The sequence below is a fragment of the Dasypus novemcinctus genome, chromosome 23 (genome assembly GCF_030445035.2).
Source record: "Dasypus novemcinctus isolate mDasNov1 chromosome 23, mDasNov1.1.hap2, whole genome shotgun sequence".
Classification (NCBI taxonomy): Eukaryota; Metazoa; Chordata; class Mammalia; order Cingulata; family Dasypodidae; genus Dasypus; species Dasypus novemcinctus.
The window spans coordinates 50,457,287-50,473,296 of NC_080695.1; the positions used below are offsets into that span (position 1 = coordinate 50,457,287).

At 40.5% G+C, this 16,010-nt stretch overlaps 1 pseudogene; it reads left to right on the forward strand.

Moving 5' to 3' along the window:
- The first annotated feature begins 401 nt into the window (after positions 1–401).
- LOC131275549 (ubiquitin-conjugating enzyme E2Q-like protein 1) lies at positions 402–1,130 on the forward strand (annotated as a pseudogene).
- The last annotated feature ends 14,880 nt before the right edge of the window (positions 1,131–16,010 follow it).

A 16,010-nucleotide genomic window follows, 5' to 3' on the forward strand; every position in this document is an offset into this window, starting at 1 on the left:
ATATAGGGTCAAGTGATTTTTGACTAGCTAGTGAAGCCCACACAGCTCGGGCAGAAGAGTCCATTGGACAAATGGTGCTGAAAGAACTGAATATGAAAGAACTGGATATCCATCGCCAAAAGAATGAATGAGGACCCCTATTTCACACCTTATCCAAAAATTAACTCAAAATGGATCAAAAACCTAAAGTAAAAGCAAGAAACATAAAGATTCTAGAAGAAATTGTAGGAACATATCTTCAATCCCTGGAGGAAGGTGGTGGATTTTTAAAGGAGATATAAGGAGGACTGAGATGGAGTACTGATATTTAACGTATGTAGAAGTTTAAGTAGCTTTACTGTAATAGTGTGGAAATGTATAGGGTGGATGGTAAAAAACAATAAGTAACAGCTAATTTAGAAATGGGAGCCGAGTGGCCCCGCCTGCCCGCGCGATCGGGGGGCGCCCGCCGAGGCGAGCCCGCGCCGCCGCCGGGGCCTAAGGTGGCCACGCTGCTCCGCAAGATCCGGCCGATCCGCCTGCACCACCGGGACACGGAGGACCCAAGCACCCGCACAACTACCGCGTTGGCGGCGGCGGCGGCCCGCAGAGCGCGTCGCTGCGCGGCAAGGGCGGCCGGAAGAGCGGCGGCCACCAGCAGCCGCGGCCGCCCCCCGGGGGCGACGCGAGCCCGGGCCCTGCCGGGCGGGGCCGGAGGCCCGGGAGGCGGGGGCGGGCGGCAGCACTGCACGCAGGTGCGCAGCCGGCGGCTCCGGAAGGAGCTGCAGGACATCTGGCGCCTCAGCGACCGCGTCATCTCGGTGGAGCTGGTGGACGGGAGCTTCTTCGACTGCAACGTGAAGCTGCACCAGGTGGACAAGGACTCGGTGCTGTGGCAGGACATGAAGGAGACCAACACCGAGCTCATCCTGCTCAACCTCACCTTGCCCTTCTCGCCGCCCTTGGTGCGGGTGCTCGGCCCGCGCCTGGAGAACGGCTGCGTGCTGGACGGCGGCGCCATCTGCAGGGAGCTGCTCACGCCGCGCGGCTGGTCCAGCGCCTGCACGGTGGAGGCCGTCCTGCGCCAGTTCAACGCCAGCCTGGTGGAGGGCCAGATATAATTAAGCAGAGCTGGAAAACGAATAGCCTAGTGAGCCTGTTGACTTGGAAATCAAGATTGCCTGTATGATTAAAGAGCCAGTGATAACGTTTGGCATTTCCTTGCCACTCAAAAAAAAAAAAAAAGAAAGAAAGAAATGGGGATGTGTCTGAATTGGTAGCCTAGGGATGTAAATACCCATTGACAGAATGCTAGAGAATAATCTAGGAAATGAATAGCACTGTAAACCAGGAGGTGGATGAGAATTGTGGATGATGGTACAGATGCAAGATTGTCCTTTGTGAGCTAGAGCAAATGTACCTCACTACTGCAGGGTGGTGGTGTTGTGGAATTTAAGAGAAGTTCAATTATTTGAGTATAGAGAGGCCAGGACTCAGGAATGATTTTGAGAAGGAAAAATGGTTTATTGACGGCCGGCCGGACTCGGGAGCTTTCTGTTTGAATCCCGAGCCCCGAACAAGATTTTCAAACGTCTTTTATACAGAGAGGAAAGGCCAAATGGTCCCTTTGTTTCAGTTCTCAATAGGCTTCAATTAGCATATATCTCTTCCACATCTTAGGTAAGCTTTTAGCAAGGACTCCAGACATTCTAGATAAGCCTTGGTTTTTGCATTTCCCCTAAATACTTAAAGTTTATAGCCCTTGCTTTGTTAAACATTTCCTGGGACTGGAGCCTGCTGTCACTATCCCTAAGGGCAGGACTGCAGCCTCTTACCGTTCCACACCCACAAGTCAAACAACTTAGTTATTTCTGAAGAGACACAAGTCAAACAGCTTAGTTATTTCTGAAGAGACAAAGAGCCTTCCACCCATAGCCCACATCAGTGGCAATGTGGAGAAGGATGGGGAGAACACAACTGGAGTGACCTACGGACTGTGATTAGTAGTAATAATATAATATTCTTGCATCTATGCCAAATAAGTACTGTGTTGATAATGGGGATCTATGGAAAATGTGAGCCAAATGTACAGTATGGACATTGTAACAACCAGATGATATTATCTTACCTGTAATGAATGTTCCACCACAGTGTGGTGTGTTCGTAGAGGGATGTTGTTTGGGAATTCTGCATATGTGCATTATTGTTATATAAGTTTACAACTTCTATCATAAAAAACCTATTTTAACCCTTTTATTCAAGGTCTTAGAAAAATTAAAGTAAAAATAAATTGGGGTATCAAAAAAGAAAAGATGATAAAGCTTTTTTTTTGACATTTTGTCTTCATCACTGCTATAGATGTTGCCCTGTATGCACAGTGGCAAGGCAATTTCTTCCATTTATTACTCATTGTCTGCATTTCTTTTTTTTCTACATTATTATGTTTGTCTTCACAAAAGTTTTAGATCACAGTAATTCATACAACATACAGTACCCCCACATATCCAACATCAAACCCATTGTCCTTTACCCAGCAATGATTTTTTTACATGTTCATATTGTATTTGCTGCAGCTGATATACAGATATTGAAACAACAGCTTTCAAACATGTTTCCATTTGTGTTTACATTATGGTTTATATTTTAGACTATACAATTTTCTAAATTTTTTAGTTATCTTATGTTTTTCATTATCATTTACATTTTAGCCTTTAGAATTTTAAACATTTTTGGTGTAATTTAATAACATGCCCTATATCCATGACTTGGAGTTGTCCTTGGTGATACTGCAGGGACATATGCAGGACATTGAATGCCCTGCCATGGCCCACTGGGTGGACTGGGGGAGAGTGTAAACTACAATGTAAAGCACTATCCATGTGGTGCAGCAGTGCTCCAAAATATATTCACCAAACACAGTGAATGTGCCACGATGATGAAAGAGGTTGTTGATGTGAGAGGAAAGGGGTGAGGGAAGTGAGGGGTATATGGGGCCCTTATATATTTTGAAAGTAACATTTAAAAAAATAAAGAAGGAAAAAAATAAAAAATAGAAAATTAAAAAAATTTTTCAATTTGAATAAAATATCCATCGACTATATATATATATATATATATACTAGTAATATTTTGAAAATGCTCTTTAATCATTAGCTAAAAATGTTTTTTTAAGATTGTTTTTATTTCTCTCACCCCTTCCACCGATATCTGCTCTCTGTTTCATTCTCTGTCTGTTCTGTGTCTGTTTGCATTCTTGTCAGCAGCACCAGGAATCTGTGTCTCCTTTGAATGCATCATCTTGCTGTGTCAGCTCTCCATGTGCGTGGTGCCCCTCCTGGGCAGGCTAAACTTTTTTCACAGGAGGCAGCTCTGCCTGTGCATGGGGCTCGCCTTCATGGGGGACACCCCTGCATGGCATGGCACTCCTTACACACATCAGCACTGCACATGGGCCAGCTTACCACATGGGCCAGGAGGCCTTGAAATTGAACCCTGGACCTCCCATATGGTAGGTGGAAAATCTATCAATTGAGCCAAATCTGCTTCCCAGCTTAAAATGTTTAACAACAGTGCAAGCTATTGGTGGTAGGGTGTGTTATGAGAGTCCTTTAGGATGTTATAGATGTTTGTTTTGTGAATTCACAACTATTACTATACACTTATTATTTATGTATATTTATGTATTAGTGATATACTTCAATAAATCAAATCTATATATTAATATTTAAGTAATAACAAAATGTTAAACACAAAAATATAAGGATTCCCATATGCCCCAATCCCCACACCTCCCACCCTTCCCCACATCAACAACTTTTTTCATTAGTTTGATATATTCATTGCAATTGATGAACACATTTTGGACAATTGCCATTTATCATGGATTATAGTTTACATTGTAATTTATGCTTTCTCCCACTCAAATCTGTAGGTTATGGGAAGATATATGAAGACCTATATCTGTCATTGCAGTGTCATTCAGGACATTTCCAACTCCCAAAAATACCCCCATATTACATGTCTTTTTCCCTCTCCCTGCCTTCAGCACCTCCATTGGCCTGGGTCTCCACATCAATGATACAATTTCTTCCATTGCTAGAATCCCAATAAGTCTATAGCAGAATACCAGTAAGTCCACTCTTGACCATATTTTATTCCCCAATCCTGAGGATGCTGGGATGGTGATGCCCACTCCATCTCCAATTGAGAGGGAGCCTTGATCCCATATAGCTGATGGATAGTACTCTCTTGCTTGCAGTTGTAGCCTCTCTCAGTTCCTTCCTATGGTGGTTGTCCACTCTCACCTCCTTGTTAGTTGTCCTGGGTGAGTCCAGTGAACTGGAGAGGTGTTGTAACTCCACTGAGGCTCAGGGCCCAGCTGGCACATGAACAGACCAAAGATTCAAGTCTCTTGGACATGCACTTATCAAGTCCAGTGCAAACTATAGGTTCAATAAAAGGGACAGAAAAGGCATGTGTAGAGAAGTCACAACTGAGTCCAACACTCAGGAGCACAAACACCAAAGAAGGGCCCAGTGGCAAGGCATAAAACTCTGGAGCTATGTGCCATGACTGTAGGATATGAGTGTCTCCAAAGCCCTCAGGAGCCCCACTATTCGGGGTAGTATCTACTTTGGCAGTCTATGAGATCCTGTTGAGGCATGAATAACTGTTACCTCTTGGATGACCTCATGACTTGCTTTGGTGCCTCTTAGCCATATGAACTCATTTTTCTTTACCTTTTTACCCTTTTATTCAAGATCCTTTCCAGATGCAGTGCTACTTGGTGTGGTAGTCATCCCTTGGTGCCAGGGAAGCTCATCCCTGGGAGTCACACCCCACACTGGGAGGAAGGTAATGCATTTATATACTGAGTTTGGTTTAGTGAGAGGTAACATTTTAGCAACATGGGGCTCTTAGGAGGTAACTCTTAGGCACCCTACAGTACTAGGCTAAGTTGTAATTTCAAGAGCAAAGTTTCAAAAGCATAGTCATTGATATCAAGGTCCTATTAATGTACCATCAGTCTTTACTAGTCATTGCCCTGAAGTTGGAGGATTGTTGCTTTTCCATTAGAAAATGTGACAGAACTTCCTAGGATGGGAATTCAATATTCTTTTGGTCATTGTGTGAATCTCCACCCACTGTGAAAATGCCCCATGAACATTTAAACATAATTATATTACTTATATGTATGCCCAGGTGAACTTCCTCCCATGTATCTCCCATCACTGACAACACTCCCCTGCCACAGCTGTAACCCTTCAGTGATGACAAACTTCTTCAAAATCAAAATCAAGAATATTGCCAAATACAATTAAAAGGAAAATGAAATAACAATGATTGGTTTAAACATAAGAAATAAAATATATAATAATTTAGAAAAACTGAAACTTAAATAAAATTAAAAATTGGAATATTAAAAAAATGAAAAATATTTTAAAAATTAAAAATTTGTCTTTTATTGCTGTTATATGATATCATGTATGTACAGTGACACTTTCTTCCATTTCTTCCCCAGTGTCTTTTTTTTTTTTTTTCATTTTGTCTTCAAAGAAAGATTAGGTCACAGTAAAGTCACCTACAGAATACTGGGGACCCCCATATATCCAACATCCTCCTCTTTTACCCCTTCCCATATCAATAACCTTTTTAAATGTGGATAGTACATTTGTTACAACTGATGTACAAATATCGAAACGTAGCACTATGGACAATGGTTTATATAATTCCGCACTCTAGACCGTACACTTTTATAAACTTTTGATGAAATCCAACATGGCCTGTATCCATTGTTGCAAGATCATTCAGAACCTTCTATTGCCCCCTAAATACTCCCTCCTCCATCTACACTATTCCTTGCTCCCCCTCACCTCAGGGTCTACAGCAACCACCAGGCTTCACTTCTTGAAGGATAAGATTCAAAGTAACTTGTAACAACTCTGAGGGCTTGACACACTGTTCTGCCCTCCCCTGTTAGGAACCTCCTGGTCTGCCCTCCCCTATTAGGAACCTCCCATGTTCTTGAAAGACTCCCACACCTTTGTTTGAGAACATCTGCTGTGTTGTTTCAGTAGGTGGAGACCCACACAATGAGCAATTCTTTCTCGCTCATTATGTGGGTCTCCACCTACTGAAACAACACACCACAACAAAACAATCACTCACACCTTCTTTAGAAGACTGCCCCAGGTGCACCCTGTCCCGAATGCACCCCTATTCAACACCCTAAAACAGTAACTCTTCCTTGTCATATTGCTGAGTAGTTTCAACCACATACCCACAAATCACCAGTGTTCACCTGCTCTGTCTTCCAGCCCTCCCCCCAATTCCACACACAGTTCAACCCACCCACCACCCTGGCCAAACTTGCACCAACTAACACAAAAGTATCACTACACCCCTTTCATATCCCTTCATTGCACAACTACTCACTTCTACCTTATCAAACATTTCACCCACATGGGCATTGGCTCACAACCTTCTTCTCCCTGTTTCCTGTAAACCTATCTTACAGATGCTAGCTCTCTCAGTGTCTTCAATCTGCTTAATTCATATCAGTGAGGCCATGTAATATCTGTCCTTCAATGCCTGGCTTGCTTCACTCAACATAAGGTCCTCATGATTCATCCATGTTATCCCATGTGTTAGTATTGTGTTCCTTTTTACAGCTGAGGAATATCCCATTGTATGTATATATCACATTTTGTTTATCCATATGGGTTGACTGCAACTTTTGACAATGGTGAATAATGCTGCAATGAACATTGGTATGCATGTATCTTTTTATGTCCTTGCTTTCAGTTCTTCTGGGTATATATCCAGCAGTGGAATTGCTGGATTATATGACAGAACTGTAGTTAGATTTTGAGAAACCACCAAACTCTCCTGCACAATGGCTGGAACATTTTACATTCCCAACTGCAGTGGATAAGGGTTCCCATTCCTGCACATACTCTCCAACACTTACAGTTCTCTCTTTCTTTAATAGCCACCCATTAAACGGGTGTAAGATGATATCTCATTGTAGGTTTGATTTGCATTTCCCTAATAGCACATTTTGTGTGCTTCATATCCATTTGTATTTCTTCTTTTGAGAAGTGTCTGTTCAAATCACTTGTCCATTTTTTAATGGGTTATCTTTTTTTTCAAGATATAGGCTTTCTTTATATATGCTAGATATTAGGCTCCTCTCAGATATATGGTTACCAAATATTTCTCCCATTAGGTAGGCTGTCTTTTCACATTCTTGGCAAACTCCTTTGAGATGCAAAAGTTTTTAAATTTGATAAGGTTCCATTTATCTATTTTTTCTTTCACTTCTTGTGTTTTGGGTTGAAGCTCAGGAAACCATTTGCTATTACAAGTTCCTGTAGATGCTTCCCCGCATGATTTTCCAAGGTCTTTATTGTCTTGGCTTTTATATTTAGATCTTTGACCCATCTTGAGTTGGTTTGTGTATAAGGTATGCAATGGTATTCCTCTCTCATTCTTTTGGATCTGGATATCCAGTTCTCCAAGAACCATTTGTTGGAGAGTCTACTCTCTCCCAGTTGAGTGGGCTTGGTGGCCTTTTCAAATATCAGCTGACTGTATATGTAAGGGTCTATACCAGAACTCTTAATTCCATTTCATTTGTCAGTATGTCTATCCTTGTGTCAACCATGCATTTATGACCACTGTAGCTTTGTAGTGTGATTCCTCCAATTTCATTTCTTTTTTCCACTATGTCTTTGGCTCTTTAGGTCCTCTAGTTCTTCCAAACAAAAACCATAGCTAATTTTTACAATTCGATAATAAAAGCTAGGTTGACATTTATTGGAATGGCATTAAATCTGTAGATCAGTTTGGGCATGATAGACATCTTAATGATAGTATTCCTATCCATGAACAGGGAATAGTTTTCCATTAAGTCTTCTCTGATTTCCTTTAACAGTGTAGTGTAGTTTTCAGTGTATAAGTTTTTTATGTCTTTAAATATATTCCCAGGTATTTGATTTTTTTTCATTTACTATTGTAAATGGTATTTTTTTCTTGATTTCTTCCTCAGATTGCTCATTATTGGTGTGCAGAAATGCTACTGATTTTTGCACATTGACTTTATCCCCTGTGACTTTAATGAACTCATTTATAAGTTCTAGAAGTTTTGTTGTAGATTTTTCAGGGCTTTCTATGTATAGGATCATATGTCATATGCAAATAGTGAAATTTTGACTTCTTCCTTCCCAATTTGCATGCTTTTTTTGTCTTTATTTTTTTAATGTTACATTCAAAAAATATGAGGTTGCCATATACCCCCACCCTCCTCACCCCAATCCTCCACATATAACAACAACCTCCTCCATCATCATGAGACATTCATTGCATTTGGTGAATACATCTCTGAGCACCACTGCACTTCATAGTCAATGGTCCACATCATAGCACACACTCTCCCACAGTCCACCCAGTGGGCCATGGGAGGACATACAATGTCTAGTAACGGTCCCTGCAGCACCACCCATGACAACTCCTACCCCCGAAAATGCACCCACATCACATCTCTTCCTCCCACTCCCTAACCCCAGCAGCCACCATGGCCACTTTCTCCACATCAATGCCACATTTTCGTCGATTACTACTAATCACAATAGTTCATGAATAGAATATCAGTAAGCCCACTCTAATCCATACTCTATTCCTCCATCCTGTGGAACTTAGAATGGTTGTGTCCACCCCACGTCTATATCAAGAGGAGGCTTATATTCCACATGGATGCTGGATGCAATTCTCCTGCTTTCAGTTGTAGGTACTCTTGGCTCCCTGGTGTGGTGATTGACCTTCTTCACCTCCATGTTAGCTGAGTGGGGTAAGTCCAATAAACCAGAGTGTAGGAGTTGCAAATCTGTTGAAGCTCAGGGCCTGGCTATCACATGGTTAGTCCAGAGATTCAGGTCCCATGGGTATACATTAAACCCCAGCAACAACTACAGTTCTGGTAAAAGTAACAGGAGAGACTTGTGGACAAAGATCACATCTAAGTCCAGCTCCATCACACAGAAACAAATTCCAAAGTAGGGCCAACTGAGATGGCACTGAACTCCATCTGCTATGACCATAGAACCTGTGGGTCTGTAGCCCTCAGAAGAACCAATACCTGGGGTTGTATCTACTTATTCGGTCTCTGGGACTCTGCTCAGGTGTGCATAAGGGCAACCCCTCTGATAACCTCCCGGCTCTTTCTGGAGACTCATAGCCCTGGTGCCTTTTATATCTGTTTCTTTCCTCAGTGCACAAGCAAGTACTTCTAACACAATGTGTTACATAGGAGTGGTGAAAGTGGGCATTCTTGTCTTGTTCCTGATCTTAGAGGGAAAGATTTTAGGATTTTACCATTTTATATGATGTTAGTTATGGGTTTTTCAAATATACCCTTTATCATTTTGAGGAAGTTTCTGTCTAATCCTATCCTTTGCAGTGTTTTTTGTTTTTTTTTAATCAGGAAAGGGTGCTGTATTTTGTCATATGCTTTTCCTGCATCTACAGAGAGGATTATGTGATTTTTTAAATCTAATCTCTTTATGTGTGTATTACATTGGTATTTGTATGTTGAACCATCCTTGCATATCAGGGATGAAATCCACTTGGGAATGATGTATAATTAACTCTGATGTGTAGTTGAACATGATTAGCAAGTATTATTTTGAGGATTTTAGCAAATAGGTTCATTAGAGAGATTGGCCTGTAATTTTCCTTTCTTGTTGCATCTTTGTTTGGCGTTGTTATTAGGGTAGTGTGGGCATCACAGAAGGAGTTAGGGAATGTTCCTTCTACTTCTGTTTTTTTGGATGAGTTTAATCAGGATTCGTGTTATTTCATTTTGGAATGTTTAGTAGAATTCAACTGTGTAATCATCTGGTTCTGGGCACTTCATTTGGGAGGTTTTTGATGACTAATTCAATCTTGTTACTTGTGATTCGTCTGTTGAGTTCATCAATTTCTTCTTTTATCAATATAGGCTGCTTGCGTGTGTCTAGAAATTTCTCTGTTTCCTCTAAATTATCATCCTTGTTGGCATATAATTTTTCTAAATATCCTCTTAAAAGTGGTGATTTCCTAATCCTCATTTCTTATTTTGTGTATTTGTGTCTTCTCCCTTTTTTCTTTATTAGCCTACCTATGGTTTTGTCCATTTTATTGATCATTTTGAATAACCAGCTTTTGGTTTTATTTTTTCTAGTGCTTTTTAATTTTCTATTTCATTTAGTTCTGCTCAAATCTTTGTTAATTCCTTCTTTCTACTTCCTTTGGGCTTAGTTTGTTGTACTTTTTCTAATTCCTCTAGTTGTGAAGTTATGATTTCAATTTTAGCTCTTTCTTCTTTTTTGATGTATGTATTTATGGCTATGAATTTTCCTCTCAGTACATCTTTTGGCACACCCCACAGGTTTTGATATGTGGTGTTGTCATTTTCATTTGTTTCAAGGTAGTTACTGCTATCTTTCATAATTTCCTCCATTACCCATAGTTTGTCTAAGAGTGTGCTGTATCAATTCCATTCTTTGTGCCTAATCTTGTCCTCTGCCCATTAATAATTTCCAGCTTCTGCATTTTCGGGACGTGGAGTTGTCCTGGATAGTGCTTCATGGACAATTATGGGACATTATAGATCCCCCCAGGGCCCACTGGATGGAACGTGAGAGAGTCTGGGCTATGATGTGGACCATTGACTATGGGGTGCAGTGATGCTCAGAGATGAACTTACCAGGTGCAATGGATGTGTCATGATGATGGGAGAGAGTGTTGCTGTGGGGGGAGTGGGGGGCGGGGGTGGTGGGGGTGAATGGGACCTCATATTTTTCATAATGTAATTAAAAAATAAATAAATAAATAAATAATTTTAAAAAATTTAAAAAAAAAACAAAAAAAAAATAATTTCCAGCTTCATTCCATCATGGTCATAGTAATGACTTTGTATAATTTCAGTCTTTCTGAATTCACTGAGACTTTTTCTGTGGCCAAGCCTGTGGTCTATCTTGGAGGATGATCCATGTGCACTTGAGAATAAATTATATCCTGCTGTATTTTTGTGTAATGTTCTGTACATGTCTATTAGGTCCAGATCCTCATATGTATTATTCAAAATCTTTGCTTTATTATTCTCTGTCAAGATGTTCTAACAGCGATAATGGTGTATTAAAGTCCACCATTATAATTGCATAGGAATCTATTTCTCCACTTAGTTTCTCCAATGTTTCCCGTATGTATTTTGAGGCTGCCCTGGTTTGGTGAATTAATGTTTATGATTGTTCTTTTTTCTTGAAAGATTCCAACTTTTACTAATATACAGTGTCCATCTTTGTCTTTTAAAATAGTTTTGCATTTAAAGTCTTTTTTGTTTGATATTATTATTGCCACTCCCACCCATTTTGGTTGTTGTTTGCTTGAAAATTGTTTCCAGCCATTCACTTTCAGGCTTCTTGAATCCCTGAGGCTAAGGTGGATTTCTTGTAGACAACATATTGTTGGGTCATATTTCCTTATTCATTCTGCCAATCTGTGTCTCTTGACTGGAGCGTTGAATCCATTAACATTCAACATTATTACTGTCAAGGAGTTACTTTCATCAACCATATTTTTTGGGGGGGTTTATGAAAGCCATATGTTATTTTTATTTCTTTTAATTTTTTACACTCTCCTCCACCTCTATCCTGTTTTTACCTTTCAACCTGTTGCACTCCCATCAGTATTTCTTAAATGGCAGGTTTCTTATTGGCCTACTCTCTTAATTTCTGTTTATCTGTGAATATTTTGAATTCTCAATTAGTTTTGAATGCCAACTTACAGGAATTAGAATTTTTGGATGGAAGTTCTTTCCTTTTATCAGCATAATTATGTAATACCACTGCCTTCCTGCATCCACAATTTCAGATGAGTAATCAGCACTTAATCTTATGGAGCCTCCCTTGCATGTGATGGTTCTCTTTTTATCCTAATGCTTTCAGTAATCCCTCTTTATCTTGAGCTATGGACAACTTGACAAGTATATGCTTTGGAGTAGGCCTGTTGGGATTTATACTGTTTGGCATATGCTGCTCTTCCTGGACATGTATATCTCACTCAATAAGGTTGGGAAGTTTTCACCGATTACTTCCTCCAACACCCCTTCTATCTCCTATCCCTTCTCTTCTCCCTCTTGGATGCCTATAATGCATATGTTTGAGCATTTTGTATTGTTGTTCAAATCCCTAATTCCCTGCTGGATTTTTCCTATTTTTATATTTGCTTGTTCTTCTATCTGTTTGATTTCAGATGTACTGTCTTCCACACTGATAATTCTTTCCTCTGCCTATTCAAATCTACTGTTACATGTTTCCAGTATATTTTTTTATTCCTTAGATTGTACCTTTCATCACCATCATATCCATTATCTTTTGATGTATGTTTGCAATTTCTACTATGTTCTCCCAGTGTATTCTTAATGTCCTTGAACTCTTCCTTCACTTCATTAAGTTGGTTCTATAAACTGGATTTTAAAAATATGACTTTACTTTACCAGAACTGTAGTTGGTACTGGGGTTTAGTGTATACCCAGGGGACCTGAATCTCTGGACTGACCATGTGATAGCCAGGCCCTGAGCCTCAACAGATTTGCAACTCCTACACTCTGGTTTATTGGACTTACCCCACTCAGCTAACATGGAGGTGAAGAAGGTCAACCACCACACCAGGGAGCCAAGAGTGCCTACTACTGAAAGCAGGAGAATTACATCCAGCATCCATGTGGAATATAAGCCCCCTCTTGATATAGATGTGGGGTGGACACAACCATTCTAAGGTCCACAGGATGGAGGAATAGAGTATGGATTAGAGTGGACTTACTGATATTCTATTCATGAACTATTGTGATTAGTAGTAATCGAAGAAAATGTGGCATTGATGTGGAGAAAGTGGCCATGGTGGCTGCTGGGGTTAGGAAGTGGGAGGAAGAGATGTGATGTGGGTGCATTTTCGGGGGTAGGAGTTGTCATGGGTGGTGCTGCAGGGACAGTTACCAGACATTATATGTCCTCCCATGGCCCACTGGGTGGACTGTGGGAGAGTGTGGGCTATGGTGTCGACCACTGACCATGAGGTGCAGCAGTGCTCAGAGATGTATTCACCAAATGCAATGAATGTCTCATGATGATGGAGGAGGTTGTTGATATGGGGGGCGGAGTGGGGTGAGGGGGAGTGGGGGGTATATGGGGACCTCATATTTTTTAATGAAATATTAAAAAAATAAATAAAAAATATGGCTTTACTAAAAGAAAAAATGAGTCTGGGATCACACATATATTTATGGAAATCAAATTCACTGACATCATTTATCATCTTAGAGTTCCACATTTATTGTATCTAATTAACATTCTGGTTTAACATAAAGAAAGTTTTTTGTAGTTAAACCAATGATGTATGATGTATTGGTTGGTTGTTTTCATTGAATAATATCATTATGTAAAAACTGTTAATAAATTGTTGTGGAAGTTTGTCCAAAATTTTTTGATAGAATAAGATGTCTCGCCATAATCCCCAGGACTGGGAATATTAGGGGATTACATAACCCTCTGTAATTATGCTGGTAATTGGAAAAAAGGCAATTTTGCAGATGTGATTAGGGTTACTAATCAGTTGACATCTTGTCACTCAGAAGGGAGATTATGGTAAGGGAAAAATAACCAGTGAACTATTTAAAAGCAGAGAATGTATTCCAACTGGTGGCAGAAGAAAAATCAAACTAAGTGTGAGAAGTCAACATGCCATTGCTGGTTCTTAAATTAAAAGGAGTCAGGGAGCTGTGTGAGGACGAAAGCAGGCAAATTCTAGGAGTTAGGAAATGGGGACTTCATATGAGGCAAGGAACTGTTTTCTGCAATGTGAATGAGCTTCAAAGTAGATTGAAAATTCAGGAAACGTAAAGATAATTGGCACACACTTGCACATTATCTAATATCCCTGACATTAAAAATTCTCTGATCATGAGCAGAGATCTTTACCCTTCATTTATTTATTTGTTCAAACTGTCATATGCTGCCTTTTGCCAGTGACCTGCTTGGGAGTATAAGTTGAGGATATCCCAGGATTTTGGGTTTAGGGGATGGTAGAGGATATCCTTAGCTCTTAATGTGTGTCTGCTTTGACTTCTCAAGGTAAAAGAGGATGGGGTTTTGGCACCACACCTGCTCAGAGGTCTAATTAAGGCATTTTTCATCCTCTATTTTTAGAAGAAATATAACAAGAATGCATTAATACATTTTGGAGCTATTTAAATAAAGGCTCAGTATAAATTAGACTTTATCCTGCTCCTTCTCTTCAATATTATGTGTATGTGTGAATGGAGAACAGGCATAAGTGGGGTGATTGAGATTAGAAAAGGAAACGATACCATTCAGCTTGCAGAATGGGCAAGTGTGAAGTAGATTTTATAGTACACAAAATTTTTAGGAGGAATTTGGAGGTGATGGGACCCTGTATTGACAGTTGATATTACAGTTTCCAATGATGAGGAATAGTTGCCAGCTTCCCCAAGAATCGTTTCCCAGGCAACCAGAGGTGGGGAGAAATGCACTTCTTCCCACCTCTCCATGTAGCCTTGCTGGAATTCTATAGAGGCCCAGCTACTTCCCTTCCTCCACTTTCACATACTTGAGAACAGGAGGGTACTGGAAACTTCCAGATCTGTGGAGTCTAGGCACAGAGCAGGTTGGGAGGTGGTGGTACTCCTAATCACCTACCTGCCTCAACAGAAAGTTGACTCTTGGTCAATGGCCTGTGTAAAGACCCTGAATTACTTTTTCTCTTCCACTTTCAGAGAGGGAAGACAGCTTGGTGTGAAAGATACAGATGTATGGCTGAGTGTGGAGTTCACACTTAGCTAGGAGGCTGTTAAACACAATAAGCCTAGGTTTGAAGTCTGTGTGGAACTGGGAATGTTCTTTAAAGCAGTATTCCTTATCTTCTTCCACTTCATAGCATGAGGATTCCAAAGAATAGGGATAGCAGAAAAAAAGGCATTAGCAAAACTGAAAGGTGAAGAAACACATGATGTTTCCCTTTAAAGAATACATCACAAACAATCCACAAGTATTCAGTTTACTTTCCAAACTCTCATGGGGAAATTACTTTAAAGGTACATAACGGTAGACCTTGGGGTGGGGCCATGTCTCCATGCCTACTCCCAGCCAGAGGGGTTCAGGAGTAGGAACTAGTTTCCAGTGATATCTGGACGCAGTGCTTGGGTGTTTCTTTTCCTTTTCCTTTTTTTTAAAAGATTTATCTACCTATCTATCTATCTATCATCTATCTTCCCCCTTCCCCTCCTCCTGCCCTGCTGTTTTTGCTGTGTGTCATATGTATCCAGCATGGCTGTAATTTAACTTTGAACTCAAAATTAATGTCTCCCCAAGTAGTAGGTACCTTGAGGTATGCAGTCACCTCTTCACATAGTCTTCAGAGTGGCTGGCTTGAAGGTTCAGTCAGCTGGCTCTGCAGATAATGTTTCCTGTGTGGCCACTAAGAACACCTTATGAAAAATGAAGTGTAAATTTAAGACAAGGTTTTGTGTTAACTGAGTGGAAGAAAGAAAATGAAGAGAGAGGAAGTGACCAGCTGAAGAGAAGGAATGCAGGTACCCTAATAAACACTGATTCTCTCCACCCCCCCCCCCCCCCCCGCCTTTTATCTCTCTCTTTCTCCTTTCTCGCACACACCCACACACAGCTCAAAGACTCAATTCATTGTGCCTGGCCAATGCTCTTAAGGGCACTTTGTTGCAGTCTCTGTTGATTTCGTATGGGCTTTGGATTTAGTTTCAAGGAAATGGGTGCTAATATTACAAGCTTTTTTCCTGAGCAAGGGGGAATTCTTTCCTTCTTTCTGTCCCTACTTGATGAGAATGGCTAAGATCTTACTGTCACTATGCTGTTGCCCCCAATGCAATTGGCTTGCTGCAAATTGATCTTTCTAAATTAGGTAGAACCATTTAAATGCCCCTGGTTTAGCCTCAGAGCATT